This window comes from Triturus cristatus, chromosome 1_1 (genome assembly GCF_964204655.1).
Source record: "Triturus cristatus chromosome 1_1, aTriCri1.1, whole genome shotgun sequence".
NCBI lineage: Eukaryota > Metazoa > Chordata > Amphibia > Caudata > Salamandridae > Triturus > Triturus cristatus.
The window spans coordinates 228,850,013-228,868,383 of NC_140579.1; positions in this window are offsets into that span (position 1 = coordinate 228,850,013).

Consider the following 18,371-nt stretch of genomic DNA (forward strand, 5'->3'; position numbering starts at 1 on the left):
AACAGAGGGCTGGGGGCAGGGCAGGAGCAGCAAGATGACCATGGAGGTCAGGCAGGATGGGCTCTAGAAGCAAGACACACCATGGAGAGCAACAGTGAGACTATGATGGCATACACACAGACCATGGAGGGAAGGTGGGAGGGGGTCAGGGGCAGTTAGCTGACCACACAGGGAAGGTGGGAGGGGCCGTGGCAGCACAGAAGACCATGCATGGCAAGCGGGAGGGTTAGTGGCAGCACAATGGCTATGATGGGCAAGAAGGATGATGCAGGGGCATGCACAAAGGACCATGGAGGATAGAAGGGAGGGTCAGGACCTGGGCACAGACAAGAGAGTTCAGGGGAAGGGTCCTCACAACAGACCACACGGGGCAGGCAGGAGGAGCAGTTGCAGCACAACAGACCAGGGAGGGCAGAAGGGTGTGGCAGTAAAATGGACCATGGAGGACAGGAGGAAGGGGATAGGGGCATGGAATGTGGACAGGCAGGGTGGAGGTGGCAGGGACAGGTTACAGTCATCTGACAATACTAGGCAGGTGGGAGGGGAGTGGCAGCTCAACAGAACACTCAGAGTAGATAGGAGTGGCAGGTCCATGGAACATGGTGGGCAAAAAGGATGGAGCAGGGGCATGCACAAAGACATCGGAGGGCAGGGGGAAGGAGAATAGGGGCAGCAAGCTAAGCACAGAGGCTAAGCAGGAGGTCAATGATGGGGCATAGAATTGGGCAATGGAGGGCAGGAGGAGTGGACTGGTACATCATGCTAAATGGAGGGCAGTGGCAGCACATCAGACCATGCATGGCAGGAGGGAGGAGGCTAGTCCATGGATTCAGACAACAGAGGATAGGGAGGAGGTGGATGGGGCAGCAAGCTAACTGTTCAGAGAAGGCGGTAAGGCCAGTGGCAGAACAACGGCCACATAGGGCTGTAATAAGGGAGCAGGGACATGGACTTGGACAATGGATGGCTAGGAGGGAAGGCAGGAGCAGCAAGCTTGGGTGGGGACAGCACAATGCCAGGCCCTGCTTCCAACCCCCCACCATCCATTGTGATATGCATCTTACTTAACGTTAAAAAAAAACTAGAAATTTGCTGAAAAAAACAAAGATGACAGGGACAGTATAGTTAGACTCAGATTTCACTCCTACACAACCAGTGAAATTCAGCAGTTATAGTTACCTGAGCTAACTATAACTTACACCCCCGCAATGTACTGCTAATGACCTCAGACATTACATCGTTCATGACATGGTCAGTTACCTCACTCATGACATCACTCATGACATCTCAAATCAGCTGCGAATGGAATGGAACTATAATCGCTAGAACTTTATTTAGGGATAGTGTGTGTATATTAACACCCCTTTTTTTCCTTTTCTTTCGTGTAAGAACCATTATAATACGCAACATGCCCAGATTAATATGGCCGATAGCCTTTCACTTTAAAGTAATGTGTAGTCCATTGTTTATGTTGATGTTTGCAATTCTAAGTATGTTTATTATGAATAAGTCACGTTGACGAACATACAGGTATGGCGGTCACGGGGCAAGATATGCTGAAATGACATTGTATGCATATTAACACTTGTTTTCTTTTCTTTATTGTATCAATTCCTGAATTTTCACATCGTGACCAGGCCAATATGGCCGCCAGCTTTTTGGATTAAAGTAATGCACTGCTGATGACGTCACATATTACAGCACTCATGACATGCTCAGTGACATCACTGATGATATCACTGATGACATCTCAAATGACATCACTGATGATATCATCTACGTGATCATCTGATGCACCTCCTCACACCCTAAAATACAGACTACCATTCTCGAAACCATAGACACACCAATACTAGTACAGCTACAATATTCTGTGCACTATGCATGCAGACCTCTAATCAGCTACATAGCTTTGATACAGTCTTTTAAATACTCAGTCAGTACCTATGCAGTCTAGGAATCCTTCTGTCTGTCCCATGCACTTCTCCATTCAACCATCCAGCACTATCTACGTATCCTATCACTCTGCCAATACCTAAGCACTAATAAATTTAGCATGCACTCTCTTTGCAGCACTGAAATTACTCCAGCTATTAGTCATAAACTTAAGGAATGGCCTAGCCACTAACACAAGTGCAGGTACAATATTTTGTACACTATGCATGCACACCTCTAACCAGCTACAAACTATTGATACGCTCTTCTAAATACACAGTTCGTACCTATGCAGTGTAGGAATCCTCCTGTCTGTCCCATGCATTCCTCCAATCACCCATCCAGCACTACCTACTTATCCTATTACTCCACCAATACCTAAGCACTTATAAATTCACTATACACTCTGTTTGTAATACTGTAATCATTCTAGTTACTAGTCATGAACTTATGGAATGGACTAGCTACTAACACAAGTACATCTATAATATTTTGTGCACTATCCAAGCAGACCTCTAACTAGCTACATACTATTGATACACTCTTCTAAATACCCAGTTAGTTCTCATGCAGTGTAGGAATTGTCCAGTCTGTCCCATGCACTTCTTTAATCACTTATCTACTACTATCTACTTCTCCTTTCACTCCACCAATACGTAAGCACTTATAAATTAAGTGTTCACTCTGTTTGCAGCACTGTCATCATTCCAGTTACTAGTGGTATTCTTATAAAATGACCTAGGCACCAACACAAGTACACATAAAATAGTCTTTGCATAATCCCTACAAATCTCTAAGCAGATACATACTATTGGTCCACTCCATTAAATACTAAAGTCGTACCCATGCAGCGTAGGATACCTCCTGTCAGTCTCATGCAATTCTTCAAACACCTATCCAGCCCTATGTTCTTATTGTATCAGTCTGCCAATACCTAAGCACTTATGGGGCAGATTTACAAGCACCCTGCGCCACCAGTATGTCACTTTTTGTAACATAGTGATGGCGCCACGCACTCCTTCATATTTAAAAGGAGAGGAAAAGCCACCCTGCATGGTCTTTCCTCTCCTTGTAAATATGACCCCTTCATACACAGACCTTTGCGTTGAAGGGGCGTCCCATAGGTGTTGCTGTGGGTGTTCCCACGCAACACCCATAGAACAAGACACATCTCCAGATTTATGAGAAATCGTAAATCTGGAGATGTGTGTGAATGCTGCGCCATCCTAGAGTTGGTGTAGCAAGGCGCAACAAGGAGAATTGTTTTCATTTCTCCTCATTTTTTCCTCTTTCAATGCATGCTGCATTCCACAGCATACATTGAAAGAGGAAAATGCCTTTACTGATTGTTTTTGTGCAGGAAGGTGTCCCTTCCTGCACAAAAACAATCTCCACACGACACAGACATCCTTGCACCATGGTGCAAGGGTGCCTGTGTCACCGCATGGCTGCAGTTTGTGCAGCAGTGCAGAGGGAAGCACAGAGTTGCAACATATTCATGTACATATGTCACATCCCTGTGCTTCGGAAGTGACACAGTGCTGTGCAGCTAAAGAGCTTGCAGTGTCACCCTGCAGTACTGCCTCATAAATCTTCACCTATAAATTCACCATACACTACTAATGCATTCTTTCAGTCAATCATGCTGTATACATATATTCAACCAAACTTTCACACATTACCCTGCAAGTATAGTTCTTTCTTTAACCAGATAAGGTAGTTCTGATAAGAACTCTTTTTTTTATTTATTTTTTATTTATTTTTTTAAAAATTGGTGTTTTTTCAAAAAATGAACAAAAAAAAGAACGAATAAAACAGGAAACATTTGGAATTACTTATCATTCAAAAAACAAAAAAACTAAAAAATTAACAACGATAGTTGCGTTGCGCAGCACAAACTGCATCCACCGACTGCTCACCAAAGCATATAAGTTTCTTACACTTCATGCAGTGTTGCTCGAGAAAGGCGAATTCTGGCCTAATGTCCATTGCAGGTGTTTCTGAGGACGCTCTAGATGTACTTGCCAAAGCAGGTGAGGGGTTCAAAGCAACTCACCTCATTTTCTCCCGAGCAAGATTGAGAGGATGTGTGGTCCGGAGATGCTTGTACATAGAAGCAGTGCCACAAGAGTATTTTTTTTCACTGCCTCTTGACAGGACTCGGTCACAAATTCTGCACGTCACCTTTCTCGCATTTACTTTCTTCTCTCCAGGTGGAAAAGTGAAGAATTTCCACACAACAGATTCCGGCCTCTGTTTACGTGGTGCCTCCTGCAAGAATTCTTCTTCAGAAGATACTTCCTCCTGCTGCTGCTACTCTCCAGATGCCATTTTGTTTGATATTTTTTGAAAAACAACCAAAAAAAACAAGCAAAAAGGGTTCTTGTAGGAAAAGAGATGTCTCTATAAAGATGCTCCAACAAGAATGATTAAAATGGGTGGGGTCCTTCAATAGTTACAGTGAGAAATGTTATGAACCAATGAAATCTTTTTTTTTAGGTCTCATGGGATCCGCGCACTCTGCGCTCATTAAGCACGCACCCGACGCAACTTCGCGAAAATATATTTAAAAATAATATAAGTTTATTATAAGTACAAATATATTATTTTTATGAATATCTTAGATAGTCACTTGCCCTAATATGTATATTAAACACACATACATATCATTTTAAAACATAATTTTTTTTTGTGGGAGTCGCGCACCCAGCGTGCCCCAGCACGTATATGATGTCACGTGGGACCTGCCACTGCGCAAGCGTCGCGTACCGTAATGCACATGTGTCACAAATGCATGGGAGCAGGAGTCGCGGACTGGTCGCATACCAATCGCGCACATTACGTAATATTAAATGTATATGATGTAACTGAAAAACACGCATGTTTCTAAAATGGCGGCTAGAATCACCACACCCACCGTGATGTGTACGCTTTGGGTGCGCGACTCCGAAAAAAAACTGAAAAAAAAATTAAAAAAGAAAATATAAATATATTAAAATTAAAAAATACAACAAAAAATTAAACAATATTTCAGTTTTAATTTTTGTTGTTGCAGTTTTCAGAAAAATATATAATGTCATTTAATGAATAAAATATTTATAAATAAACAGTTAAAAAACTGTAGAAAATCAGTACAAAAAAATAGGTATAACTACTATTACACTTAAAAATTAGCATTTAAAAAACCTTTGAAATTCACTGAAAAAACCATAGGTTTCAGAGACATTATAGTTAGAAATTAGCATTTAAAAAAGCTTTGAAATTCACTGAAAAACCATAGGTTTCAGAGACGTTATAGTTAGAAATTAGCATTTAAAAAACCTTAGAAATTCACAGAAAAAAACCATAGGTTTCAGGGGTGTTATAGTTAGCTGGACATTTCACTCGTACAAAACCATAGAAATTCCTCCGTTATGGTTAGTTCTGCTAACTATAACTTGCGCGCCCGCAATGCACTGCTGATGATGTCACATATTACATCATTCATGACATGGTCAGTGACATCACTGATGACATCACTGATGACATCATCCACGTGACAATCTGATACACCTCATCATACACTAGTATAACCTTTCATCACTCACTGTAAAATACAGAGTACCATATTTGAAACCATTGACACACCAATACCAGTTACTACATACCCACTCACTGATTTCTAAGTCTACACACACAACTACCCATTCAACAACAGAATCACTTATACATGCAGTCACTCATTAATAGAACACTATCAAATGCACTTATACAAATATATAGACATTGACACATCAGCAGTCATCTTAGTCGGTTATGCAGTCATCCTACTCACTCGTGAAAAAAATGAATCACACTTACATTTACTCACTTACACAATTATACTCACAACACCTCATTTATTCAAACACATAGTAACTCATAGTAAATATGTTAAAAAACCACCATTACAATTATACACTCATTCATATAGTTACTCTCACAATCACTGACTCTTATATATACTTATTTATATATACCAACTCTCACATACAATGCCTTTGATTTTTTTACTTTGTTGAAGATGCACAACTAAAACATATATTCGCTTATCAACACACAAATAAATACACTCAGTCACCCAAACAACTGTTTCCACATGCACTCTTAAACCTATACACCTAGTCAATCAACCATTCACACATCTATGCATAGAGTTACACACACCCCATCCAACCACACACAAACTCAGTGTCCCATACAAATACTCACACAACTAATCAATAACTAATATACACACTCATGTAGTTAGTGGCTGTAGGAAGGTGGATATCTGACTATGGTTACCCCCAAATTTTTTGCCTAGTGTCTAACTGGTTTTTGACATATTGAGGCTGTGGGCCTGCCAATCAGACCCCCAGCCTGCTGTTCTCTCTACTAAAAAAAAAACTATGCACCCTAGGTGCATAACCAATTGGAAGTGGATCACCCTGTCAGCCCCTGTACCAGTGTACACTAGGTACCCAGGGCATTGGTGTACCCAAGGCCTGCCAAGGGCTGCAGCATGTATTATGCCACCCCAGGCTTGGCCTAACAATCTGACACAACTGGCTGATCACTCAGCTGGGGTAAGTTGGTGTAATCACCTCTTACTTAGGTGTAGTATACCTATACCTAACCTTAAATGGGACACCTGGTAACCTATAAGTCACTCCTATGGCAGGCCTTAACAATCCTGAAGGCAGAGTGCTTGGTTCCATGTGAGATGGTGCTCTGGCATGAGCTGAGCCTGTCTGCAGTGGTCGGAACAACTTCCTTCTACTGTTTCCAGATATCGTCATACCATATACTCTTAAGTGCATTATGAACCTCGCGGTTAAATGCTATCTTTGGTTTGGCTTTATCAAAACATGTCGAGTAAGGTGTCATACGAATTGGAATACTAACCCCTCGCCAATTCTGGCGACGGGGTTAGCATTCCACCCTTCTAGAGGGACACGACATGTACAGTGCCTGAAACCCGGGTAAAATCAGACATAGCCTCAGCTCCACAAAATGGATGCTGCCACCACAGACACAAGTCTGCCCTCCTGCTGCTGGGAGTCCTTCCAGCTTGGGAGGTGTGGACAAAGGGTTTCCTGCCAGGGGAGGTGCGTGCACCACCCCAGACAGGATTTTGTGTATTGGTCAGGTAGGGCTTGAAAGAAACCAGACATGCCTGTGGCTCACAAGGAGCCTCGGTGCATATGCCAGTTCAAACCGGTCCTGGGGCACACCAGTCCCGGGCCTGGGGCGAGCTGGACAAAGGATTGGGGGTGTGACCACCCCCCTTCCTGGTCCCACCCATAGGGAGGGACCTAGCAGGTAGTCCGGCCCCTAGAATCCGCTTAAAGGTAGGAGCTGTGTCCTAAGACTTCAGACATCCTGGAATCAACTTGAAACTAAGAAGAAGACGGGAACTTCGACATTCTGCTGCACAGAAGACTGAAGAAAATCTCCCCTGTGGTCAGGGAGTGACCACCTTGCTAACGCAAGCACCATCCAGCGCATCAACGTCTGCTTTGCCGCCGCCTCCCGCCGGAGCCCGAGCCCAGAGACTGACAAGACCTGGACCTCCAGACCTCTCACCGCCCGATCCACAGTCCCTGAGAAGAAGAGACCCGTGGAGGCACCGAGACACGTGGAGCCAGCCATCTTGGAACGACTACGACAAGCTGACAAGTGCAACAACCGAGGCTCCCTCCAAGTTGTGCTTTGGGATCTGAGAAGCCCAACCCCCGAGCAGCATCTGCACCAAAGGTGAGCCCTCCAGCATCTCCACGATCTGCGTGGGGCCCTTCTGCATTTTGCCACTCGACGCGCCTAACCGGTTGCTGGCCCGCTGGCCAGTGGCCATCTTGGCGACGAACTCTACGAAATACACTGCTGGTCTGGTTGCTCCAGACTGGCCCTTGCTCCCCTCCAAAGGAGCAATCCCTCTGACCTTGCTGGTCAGAACCAACAGCTGATTTCCGAATCCTCCTACAATTGCTTTTGCCAAGGCTTGTTTGCTTCGATCAGGTCGCCGGCACCGCCGACAGCGAGAGCCTGCGTGGGACAGCTCGTGAGCCGACTCCTGGACGTCGTCGACCTTCAGGGACCACGTGGCTGCAGAGACAAGCTACCCCTCATCACCTGTTTGCACCCGACATCGCCTGCTACCCACCTGGTGCCACGCTGGTCACTGGCTAGTGACTGTGAACACTGTCCCCTCTGCTTACAGGTCTTCAACATCTCCGATCCACTCTTGGATCCACTGCATCTCTCCCGGACCGACCGCCTGCAGCATCTTTGTCTTCAAGCTCCACGGAACAGATAGAAGAAACCCGACGCACTTCGAGGCCTATGCACCCGCTTCCTGTGGGTGAGGTAAAGCTGGCACACCTGTGCCCAAGTGTAGTATTACATCTCTAGTGCCTGTGTTCCAAATCTTGAGTTCCTAGTCCATCCGGAAGATCCTCTTTGCAGTAACTTTGTACTTTTTACGCACCCATTGAAACCTATGGGAGCACGCGTGTGACTATTTGCTCTGCACACGCCACCCGTGGACCTCCTGGTCACTAACTGACGTTAGCTCCTTGTAGGCCCAGCGATTCTAGAGGCCCTAGGCCTTTTCCCTTTTCTGTTCGTGGTACTTATACCACTATTTTAGTATATGGTTTGAGTGGCCACCAGGGCCTATCCATATAACGTGCAACTTCTGTGTATTCTGTGATAATCTTGTTTGACGATTTGTGCTCCTGTGCTCATAAAGAGACTAGGGGTTACTTTGAGAAATAAATACATATATATTTTGAATATATATCTGTGTGGTGTCCTTTCATTGGTATAAAAGGGGGTTACATTTGGTAAAACAGCTGGCTTAACACGCTTCACGAGTTTAGCCTCAAAGACTGCTTAGCCTACGCTACCACTAGGGCAGCTAGTCCGAAAAGGTTGACTTACAACCACACCATAAGGGTTGCTTGGCATGGTACAAGGTGATCACTTTAACTAGTGAGCATCATATACCAGGCCAACTTCTCACATTGGTGAGCAGCGGTTGGATTTGAGCTTGCTGTGTTTTACCATTGTAATCTCTTGGTTACCAATTGAAAGATCACATAGGTACCTGTAGGTACATATAAAACAAGATTAGATATACATAAGTTCTACTGAACTTAGTTGTTGTAGAGCAAAGGGAGTAGCACACCCTGACTACAACTACTAGATAGGTTTAGTAGGTAAACACAAGTGTAGGTAGATTGCAACACATCCACCCACACTTAAGAGCAATGGCCGGGGCAGAGGGGTCCACTGTACCCATCTCTGTTGAGAGTGACCCCCAGAGGGCAACATCCAGCTTTGCTACCCTTAATCAGAATGAGCTCAGGCATTTGGCAACTCTTAGAGGCCTTAAACAGCCCAAGAACCCAAACTCTGCTGAGCTCAGAGAGCTCTTACAGAATGATGAGAATCAGAGAGCACTCAAGAAAGCTTCCCAGTTAGCCCCCTTAGGGTCAGGAACAGGAGGCCCCCCTTCTGAAGATACTACAGAGGTACCCAGTTCCAATAGCCATCCCTTAGATGAGAATCATACTACAGGGGAGGAAAGTGGTGAGGATACAGAAAGTAGTGATGATGAAGGGAGAACTAGCCCAGTGCCAAGTATTATACTTGGCCCAGCTAAACTAAGGCTATTGGGGACTGACAATGGGTTTACCCCATTGGATCTCCCCAGTGGACTTAACACAGGGCTTGGGAGGCAAAGGAATCGCTCAGGTGACTCCAATGCTTCTCATGGCTCTAGAGGCTCTCAAGGTCACTCCAGGAAAAGGATGACCACCCCTCAGAGGAGGGAACACGAGGCCAGAATGCAGGAAGCCCAGCTGAGGATCAGGAAGCAGGAGCTAGAAGTAGCCCTGATGGAAGAAAAACTGAGGAAGGCTAGGCAACCTAGAGAGAGTGGGTCTATACCCACTGGTGGCAGCATTGTCCCTAAGGACAAAGATAGGGTCTTTGATAATAGGAACCTGTCTAAGGTTGTGCCCCCCTACAAAAGTGGGGATGACATCCACAAATGGATAACTGCTCTTGAGAGAGCCTGCAAAGTACAGCAGGTTCCTGAAGACCAGTGGGCAGCAATCCTCTGGCTCTCCTTTGAAGGAAGAGGCAGAGACAGACTCCTCACTGTTAGAGAAGAGGATGTCAGAAACTACAGAGTCCTGAAGAGTGTTCTGGTTGATGGGTTAGGCTTAACCACTGAACAGTACAGGTTAATGTTCAGAGACACCCAAAAGACACAGACTCAGGACTGGTCTGAATATGTTGAATGTGCCACTAAGGCTTTGGAGGGTTGGTTGCTGGGAAGTAAGGTATCTGATTATACAGGATTGTACAATTTGATGATGAGAGAACAGATTTTAAGTAACTGTCAAAACCAGCTCCTCCATCAACACCTGGTAGACTCAGATTTGACCTCTCCCCAAGAATTGGGAAAGAGGGCAGATAAATGGGTCAGGACCAGGATCAGGCCTAAGAATCAGGGTGGTGACCAAAAGAAAGATACCACCAAACCTCAAGAGAAGGGAGGGGATAAGGCAAAAGAGAAATCTTCCTCAGGGCCCCAAAACTCCACACAGGGTGGTGGGTCCCAAGCTCCCTCCTCTACCACAGGTAAAAAGCCTTACTGCCATGAGTGTAAAACTCCTGGGCATTGGAAAACTGACAGCAGTTGCCCAAGGGCTACAAACAAAACTGTTCCTACAATTACTCCTGTCACACCACCTATTACTGTCAGCAGTAATCCCCCAGGTGGTGGGAGTGCCCCCAAAAATTTGGGTGGGTTTACTTGGGGAACACAGGGGGACCCTGACTTAGCCAATTCCCCTGCAGCAGATACTCTTGTCTGTGATGGTGGCATGGGGTTTGCCAACTTCACTGCCTGTCCCAACACTTTGGGTAGGTACAGACAGGAGCCCTACATCAATGGTACAAAAGCTGAGGCCTACAGAGACACTGGAGCTAGCATCACAATGGTGGCCCATTGGCTAGTTCCCTCTGAGCAGCTTTTGCCTGGTTTCTCCTACCAGGTGACCAACATTGATGGCAAACAGAACAGTCATCCCATGGCAGAGGTATGTCTCAGCTGGGGAGGTGTCACTGGCCCTAAAAGGGTGGCAGTGTCCCCAACCTTGCCTGTAGACTGCTTACTGGGGAATGACTTAGAACTCTCAGCTTGGGCTGGAGTTGAACAAGACACCCATTCTAAAATGGTAGGCCTTTCACAAAAGGGTAGTGGGGTTGTGCCATTCACAACCCCTGTCCAAATAGATTTCCTCCCTGGAAAGGTTGGAAGGGCAGTGGTAGCCACAGCCCAGGCACAGACAGACTTCCCTGTAGAGACTGGCAGAGCTGTGACAGTCACAGCTCAAACACAAACTGAGTGCCCCCCTGAAAAGGTTGGCAAGGCTGTAATGGTCTCAGCCTATACTCAGACTGACATAGGTGTAGTGAAGCCTGAAACTATGGATCACTCCACACAAACAGAGAGTAGTGGGGAGGAAGAAAAGTCTCCCTCTCCCCAGACATTAGGAAAAAGTCAGCCTCCTCAGGGAGCTGACCTCACCCCTTGTGAAGGAACTGCCCCAGAGGTAGCCAGGCCTGGCCTGGCAGAGCCTCTGATGTCAGTGGCCCCTTCCAAGGTGGGACCCAGTCTGGTGCAGGTAGCCTGCCTCTCTCTACCCTGCCTCAGTCAGCCCAGGGCTGCAGAGGTCAGGGAGGCCAGTGGACCCCAAGAGGGCCCCTGTCCACAAGAACCCCCCCATCAAAAGAATGAGGATTGCCTGGCTAGTAGCCCTAGTCAGGTGATGGGTAAAAACATTCCTGAGGGATCTCCTTTACAGGTAGTTAGGGACCTCCCCCAGAGGGATTCTGTTGGGTACAGGCAAACATGGGACCTTAGGGCCCCAGACCTGACCTGTCCCTCCAGTAAGCCCACAAAAGGGACCCAGCCTCCAGCTTTAGGTAGCCAGAGGCTGACCCTGAGAGCACAGTGCAACTCAGTTAAGGAAAGAAAGGCATCCATGGTGGAGGGGGATTGGAGGAAGGTGAGGCCTCACTTTGAGGACACTCACTTCAGTACTCCATCTCAACACCAGCCTTTTGCTTTGCCAAGACACACCAAAGGTAGAGATTCCCTATGGTGGAGACCCTCTGATACCCTTAGGGTGAGGGATTGCTTAGTGGACCATGAGACAGGGGGTAACCATGCCAGTGCTGGTTCCTCCTTATATGGCCACTTGGGCAATATAGGCTTACCTGGTCAAGGTCAGCCTTATCTCCCTTCGTTTGGGGGGGGGTTGTGTAGGAAGGTGGATATCTGACTATGGTTACCCCCAAATTTTTTGCCTAGTGTCTAACTGGTTTTTGACATATTGAGGCTGTGGGCCTGCCAATCAGACCCCCAGCCTGCTGTTCTCTGTACTAAAAAAAAAACTATGCACCCTAGGTGCATAACCAATTGGAAGTGGATCACCCTGTCAGCCCCTGTACCAGTGTACACTAGGTACCCAGGGCATTGGTGTACCCAAGGCCTGCCAAGGGCTGCAGCATGTATTATGCCACCCCAGGCTTGGCCTAACAATCTGACACAACTGGCTGATCACTCAGCTGGGGTAAGTTGGTGTAATCACCTCTTACTTAGGTGTAGTATACCTATACCTAACCTTAAATGGGACACCTGGTAACCTATAAGTCACTCCTATGGCAGGCCTTAACAATCCTGAAGGCAGAGTGCTTGGTTCCATGTGAGATGGTGCTCTGGCATGAGCTGAGCCTGTCTGCAGTGGTCGGAACAACTTCCTTCTACTGTTTCCAGATATCGTCATACCATATACTCTTAAGTGCATTATGAACCTCGCGGTTAAATGCTATCTTTGGTTTGGCTTTATCAAAACATGTCGAGTAAGGTGTCATACGAATTGGAATACTAACCCCTCGCCAATTCTGGCGACGGGGTTAGCATTCCACCCTTCTAGAGGGACACGACATGTACAGTGCCTGAAACCCGGGTAAAATCAGACATAGCCTCAGCTCCACAAAATGGATGCTGCCACCACAGACACAAGTCTGCCCTCCTGCTGCTGGGAGTCCTTCCAGCTTGGGAGGTGTGGACAAAGGGTTTCCTGCCAGGGGAGGTGCGTGCACCACCCCAGACAGGATTTTGTGTATTGGTCAGGTAGGGCTTGAAAGAAACCAGACATGCCTGTGGCTCACAAGGAGCCTCGGTGCATATGCCAGTTCAAACCGGTCCTGGGGCACACCAGTCCCGGGCCTGGGGCGAGCTGGACAAAGGATTGGGGGTGTGACCACCCCCCTTCCTGGTCCCACCCATAGGGAGGGACCTAGCAGGTAGTCCGGCCCCTAGAATCCGCTTAAAGGTAGGAGCTGTGTCCTAAGACTTCAGACATCCTGGAATCAACTTGAAACTAAGAAGAAGACGGGAACTTCGACATTCTGCTGCACAGAAGACTGAAGAAAATCTCCCCTGTGGTCAGGGAGTGACCACCTTGCTAACGCAAGCACCATCCAGCGCATCAACGTCTGCTTTGCCGCCGCCTCCCGCCGGAGCCCGAGCCCAGAGACTGACAAGACCTGGACCTCCAGACCTCTCACCGCCCGATCCACAGTCCCTGAGAAGAAGAGACCCGTGGAGGCACCGAGACACGTGGAGCCAGCCATCTTGGAACGACTATGACAAGCTGACAAGTGCAACAACCGAGGCTCCCTCCAAGTTGTGCTTTGGGATCTGAGAAGCCCAACCCCCGAGCAGCATCTGCACCAAAGGTGAGCCCTCCAGCATCTCCACGATCTGCGTGGGGCCCTTCTGCATTTTGCCACTCGACGCGCCTAACCGGTTGCTGGCCCGCTGGCCAGTGGCCATCTTGGCGACGAACTCTACGAAATACACTGCTGGTCTGGTTGCTCCAGACTGGCCCTTGCTCCCCTCCAAAGGAGCAATCCCTCTGACCTTGCTGGTCAGAACCAACAGCTGATTTCCGAATCCTCCTTCAATTGCTTTTGCCAAGGCTTGTTTGCTTCGATCAGGTCGCCGACACCGCCGACAGCGAGAGCCTGCGTGGGACAGCTCGTGAGCCGACTCCTGGACGTCGTCGACCTTCAGGGACCACGTGGCTGCGGAGACAAGCTACCCCTCATCACCTGTTTGCACCCGACATCGCCTGGTACCCACCTGGTGCCACGCTGGTCACTGGCTAGTGACTGTGAACACTGTCCCCTCTGCTTACAGGTCTTCAACATCTCCGATCCACTCTTGGATCCACTGCATCTCTCCCGGACCGACCGCCTGCAGCATCTTTGTCTTCAAGCTCCACGGAACAGATAGAAGAAACCCGACGCACTTCGAGGCCTATGCACCCGCTTCCTGTGGGTGAGGTAAAGCTGGCACACCTGTGCCCAAGTGTAGTATTACATCTCTAGTGCCTGTGTTCCAAATCTTGAGTTCCTAGTCCATCCGGAAGATCCTCTTTGCAGTAACTTTGTACTTTTTACGCACCCATTGAAACCTATGGGAGCACGCGTGTGACTATTTGCTCTGCACACGCCACCCGTGGACCTCCTGGTCACTAACTGACGTTAGCTCCTTGTAGGCCCAGCGATTCTAGAGGCCCTAGGCCTTTTCCCTTTTCTGTTCGTGGTACTTATACCACTATTTTAGTATATGGTTTGAGTGGCCACCAGGGCCTATCCATATAACGTGCAACTTCTGTGTATTCTGTGATAATCTTGTTTGACGATTTGTGCTCCTGTGCTCATAAAGAGACTAGGGGTTACTTTGAGAAATAAATACATATATATTTTGAATATATATCTGTGTGGTGTCCTTTCATTGGTATAAAAGGGGGTTACATTTGGTAAAACAGCTGGCTTAACACGCTTCACGAGTTTAGCCTCAAAGACTGCTTAGCCTACGCTACCACTAGGGCAGCTAGTCCGAAAAGGTTGACTTACAACCACACCATAAGGGTTGCTTGGCATGGTACAAGGTGATCACTTTAACTAGTGAGCATCATATACCAGGCCAACTTCTCACAGTGGCCTACTGATGCAGCATGTTATACAACAACAGAGACAGTGATGCACACATTCACATAGTTTAGTTACTAATCCATGTATTAAGTGAGACACTTTTAATTACTCACTTAAACAGACAGTCAGACAGCTACTAAATCCTCCATCCAGACAGTTATATATCCACTCAATCCTCAATACAGATTGGTATATATATATATATATATATATATATATATATATATATATATATATATATAATACATATTTAAATTTCAAACTAAACCACATTCACTGGATGATGTCATCAGTGATGTCATCAGTGATGTCATTTGAGATGTCCTCAGTGATGTCATCAGTGATGTCACTGACCATGTCATGAATGATATAATATGTGACATCATCAGCAGTGCATTGCGGGCGCGCGAGTTATAGTTAGCAGAACTAACTATAACGGAGGAATTTCTATGGTTTTGTACGAGTGAAATGGCCAGCTAACTATAACACCCCTGAAACTTATGTTTTTTTCTGTGAATTTCTAAGGGTTTCACTGATTACATCATCCACGTGAAAATCTGATGCACCTCCTCACACCTGAATATAACCTTTGATACATCCACTCTAAAATACAGACTATAATTTTCGAAAAAATAGACACATCAATACCAGTTACTAAATACGCACTGACTGATTCATAGGTCTACACACACATCTACTCATTCACCCATACAGTCACTCATACATGCAGTCACTCATCAATATAACACTATCATATGCACTCATACACCTATAAAGACACTCACGCACTGCCAAGTATCCAGTTACTCACACACTTAGTCAGTCATGCAAAGAATCAATCATACTTCCATTTACTCACCTACACAGTTATACAGACACAACCTCACTTATTCATAGAGATACTAACACATAATTACTCTCTTATAGAATCACTGATACAAATACACACTCATCCATGCAGTCACTCTCACAATTACTGACTCTCACATATAGTTATTTATATACACCATCACTCACATATACTGCCTTTTACGTACGTAGTTACTTGCACATGTACCAATGAGATATCCATTCACTCACCAACACACCCATACACACACTTACCCACCCATACAGCTGTTTCCACATGCACTCTTGAACCCATAAACCCAGTGAATCAACCACATCTATGCACAGAGTCACACACCTCCCACCCACCCACACACATACTCAGGCAGCCATACAAATACTCAGGCAAGCAATCAATAACCCATATAGACACTCATGCAGCTACTCACCAACCCATGCAGCAGCTTACACAACAACAGACAGACTGATACAGACTTTCACACAGTTTAGTCACTAACCCATGCATTCAGTAAGACACATTTAATCACTCACTTATACAGTCAGTCACGTACCTACTACATCCTCCATACAGACACTTATACACCCACTCATTCCTCAATACAGCTTGGCATATATATAAAACAAAATTAAACTTTACAGAAACACACAGTCACTGGATGATGTCATCAGTGATGTCATCAGTGATGTAATTTGAGATGTCATCAGTGATGTCACTGACCATGACAATAAATGCACTGTTGTTTTGGAACGGGGCTTCGGTACTTTTATACATATATGTATATATATATATTCAATGAAAAAAATGGTTAAAGTGAAGATATAGTGAGGAATTGTAATTATATCTAACTTTTTTTTTTTGTAACTTAGAAATTCACAGAGAAAAACAAAGGTTAATGTAACGTTAAGGCTAGGTGAAAATTCCAGCGACAAAGTAAAGTTTAAAACTCAAAAACAGTGAAATTCACCAGTTCTATTTATCTCAAGTAATTATAACTAATTCCTAACTATAATGTGTGTGAAACCTATGGTTTTTTCAGTGAATTTGTACGGTTTTTTAAATGCTAAGTTATGTATGTTTTATTATTATTTTTATATATTTATTTAACAATAAACTACGTATTAATTTTTTTTTTTTTAATGGTTTTTCACCATGCGCGCACCCCCGCGATTTTTAAAAAAAAAATTATAATGTTTTTTTCTGCCTTCGGGGTCCTTCAGGGACCCCCTGACAAAGGCTAGGGGGTCAGGAACTCTCTACCCTGCCCCCTTTTCACGTTCGCCACCTTCCTTTTTCACTCTCGCACTGAAAACAAACAAAATGGCGGCCGACTCTTCCTGATTTCGACCAATTCGAACGTTGACTGACATGTAACCACCAATCAGAATTACGCTCGCACACGTTAGGGTGCGCGGCTATAGATATGTATGTGCTTTTAAATGCAATTTTCTCAGGAACTACTGAACAGATTGACACAATATATGCAAAAGGCACATCCCTGACCTGAGGACTACCTCTCTGCCAAATTTCAAGTAATTCTGTTCAGCCGTTCGGGCTGTACCTTCGACTCAAGGTCCTATGGGAAAATGCATGGGGAAAATGCGTTTTGGGACCCCCTTTTTTCTCGGCCCACGCTTGACGAATCCCCCCGAGACTTTCAGGGTAGGAGCTGAGCGGAGCGCCCCATTAGTTTTGAAAATTTCGCGAGGATTCGTCAACCGGCGCCAAAGTTATTCAAAATAGAATTTTGAGATTTCCTATGGAAACACGGTCCTAACTATAACTATAACCGCCAGTAGATAATATATATATATATATATATATATATATATATATATATATATAGATATATATATATATTCACTGAAAAAACCATAGGTTTCCCACATGTTATAGTTAGCTGGACATTTTACTGATAAAAAACCAATGAAATTCCCCTGTTATAGTTAGTGCAGGCAACTATAACTCACGCGACCGCAATCCTCTGCTGATGACATATGTGTCTTTATGAAAAAAAAATATTTGTAATATATGTATAGCTAAAATTTAATGGAAGAAGACATGGGCAAATAAGTGTCTAAATACAGTATTAGCATCAGCAGAGGATTGCGGTCGCGTGAGTTATAGTTGCCTGCACTAACTATAACGGGGGAATTTCATTGGTTTTTTATCAGTAAAATGTCCAGCTAACTATAACATGTGTGAAACCTATGGTTTTTTCAGTGAATTTGCAAGGTTTTTTAAATGCTAATTCCTAACTATAACGTGTGTGAAACCTATGGTTTTTTCAGTGAATTTGTACGTTTTTTTAAATGCTAAGTTACTTTACGCCATTCGTGGCGTGCGCGCCCATTTAACGCAGTTCGTTCCTTGCGCGCACGGTGCGCTTCGCGCACCGTGCGTGCACAGTGAGCACGCGGTGCGCTTCGCGCACCGCGCGCCCACTTTACGCAGTTAGTGCCGTGCCCACGTTACGCGGGATGGGCCATGTACGCACGATGCG